Source organism: Euprymna scolopes, chromosome 28 (genome assembly GCF_053919585.1).
Source record: "Euprymna scolopes isolate OS-2025 chromosome 28, ASM5391958v1, whole genome shotgun sequence".
Classification (NCBI taxonomy): Eukaryota; Metazoa; Mollusca; class Cephalopoda; order Sepiida; family Sepiolidae; genus Euprymna; species Euprymna scolopes.
In genome coordinates, this window is record NC_136509.1 from 103,883,519 (window position 1) to 103,886,089 (window position 2,571).

Here is a 2,571-nt window from a genome sequence, read left to right on the forward strand (position 1 = left end):
ATCAAATTTTTTCTATTGGTTCCATTTTTACGATATTTTCAGGATCAATGGGAAATTTTATGCTCTTTCAAAAAAACAAATATGATATTTTGGGCAAACGTTTTGTTTTTAACCGCCCCCTCCCCATTTTGAAATGTCTATTCAAATGTTAATAATTAATTTATGGACCAAAGTTTTTTTTATATCACAAATTGAAGATAAATGATCATTAAATAAAATATTTTAATTTAAAACAAGACAAAAAAACAAATAATTTTTTTGGAAATTTACCTGTAAAGTCCAATGTGTAAAACCTTTTTCTTTTAAAAAAATACGTTGAATTTTTTTTAAGTGGAAGCTTATGTTATGCTTAGAATGTCAAGTAAATATGGGATGCTTACAACAATTTTTTCTATTTCATTCAATGTTTTCTTTTTTTTAGATATAAAAAACAAAAAATTCAGTCGATAAAGAAGTATTAAAATATATCAATCAAAAACTTATGTATTTCATTAAGAGAATAAAAAAAAATCGGTCAACTGAATAAAAACTTATAAGTGAATAATTTCCGTTTTTTAAATACGGAGGACCGAAATACTAACTTTGGTTTACAGCAGGCATTAAAAAGACATATAAATTATGTCCCTTCAAGGCGCCGGAATATAAAGGCGATTAAAATCAGACTTGTCTCCCTTTATTTGAACAGTTAAAAAAATGTGAGTTCGCGTTATTTTTTACATTGTTGGTCTTTGCTCCTTTAATTAAACAAAAAATTAATGTTTGAATTACATTTTTCAAGAAGTTATAAGCTTCGAAAGACAGTAAGTCTAAATATTCCAATGTTTACAGCGAATTTTTATTGACACTGCTCTCTCTCTCTCTCTCTCTCTCTATATATATATATATATATATATATATATATATAATTCAATTAACTGTCTTGAAGTTGTATATTTGGATTTTACCGTCACTGGATTATTTATCTTCCACCAGACTGTCCATTCACGTGAAATCACCTTTTTCTTCACCATATTCTCTCTGCTTCACTTTTTTTGTTATCAAGTAAGATCTTTGACTTACTTGTTGTTTCATACAATACTTTTGCATGCAAAATCCGATCCTGCATTTTGCTAATTCCTACCCTCTGATGAGAAGGAAAGTATTTCTTCGAAACTCCGCGGATTAAGGACTATCCACTTATCTAGTGTTTCCTTTTCAGATTAAATATGTTGTTAACTCATTTCAAAGTGTTTTTAACATGTTTTATAAACTGTTTGCTCGTATATATACATATATATAGTTAGTTAGCTAGTAATTTATAAAATATATATGGCGATTAAGCTACACTGAATATTCGGCGTTTCATCCACTCTAGGATTCGTCAGGCTTATGCATGAATTCTGTGGTTGTTTCTCGTTTTTATATGGTCCTCTTCTGTTGAGGGTTTTAGTTAGCCAATCAGCTTTCTAGTATCCACCGCACCCCTTCCTATCAGCCAATGGGCATGCATTTTATCGAACAAAGGATCTGTTTTAGAACTAGGTTAGTGGTTTAAGACAGACCTTTTCCTTATGTATATATATATATATATATATATATGTGTGTGTACATACATATATGCACATATATATACATATATATATGCATACATATATGTGTGATCGTTTATGTATATTCATGTTTATTTAATTTATTTATTTGTTTATTTTCTATTGTTTTTGTTAGTTTTAAAGCTATTTTGTGTCGCTATCCTAGAGTAAGTTTTATTTTGTGAACACAGTTATTTGCTATTTCTCTTCTACAGTTTAATAGATTTTAGGGTTCTTTAAAGTACAGCATAGCAAATTTTTCATGACGGCATAATTTACATGGGTTGTCTAAATGCCTACACGTGGTAGCTTGACTTATTATTTTCCATTCGACTACCGGCGAATGTCCGCTTTCTTTGAGTTCCCAGCATTTATTCGCTAGTGTTGTTTTTATACGGTTAAAAATAACAAACTTCCTGGACGTCACGTTAAACTTAGATAAAAACACATATGAACCATACTTAAAGATAACGCTACTCCAATTTACGTAAACCCGAAGTCCAATCACCCACCATCAATTATAAAACACATTCCTAACTCGATCGTAAGTAGACTCAGTAATAACTCAAGCGATGAAAATGCATTTAACAGGTCAACCAATATCTACGAAACAGCCCTAAAAAGTAGTGGATACAAAAATATCGATATATATATATATATATTTATAAATTACTAACTAACTCTACCTACGTATTGAGCACTTTTGAAGTAAATACTTAAAGTTTACGCATAAATCTATACTCTCGTATATAAATTTATGTGAGTAAATGAAGCAGTTATATAATTTGGGCCGGTGCATCTGCTACTAGTCTCTCACTCCTAGACAAGGTTCAAAAGAGAGTCGCCAACCTAATAGGTTCTGAACTATCATCCAAGCTTCAGCCTCTGTCCCATCGACGCAATGTAGCATTCCCCTGCCTGTTCTGCAAGTACTTTAATGGTGTATGTTCTGACGAGCTGCAAGCACTTGTACCCCCTCTAAGTAAATACCCCCGACAAACCA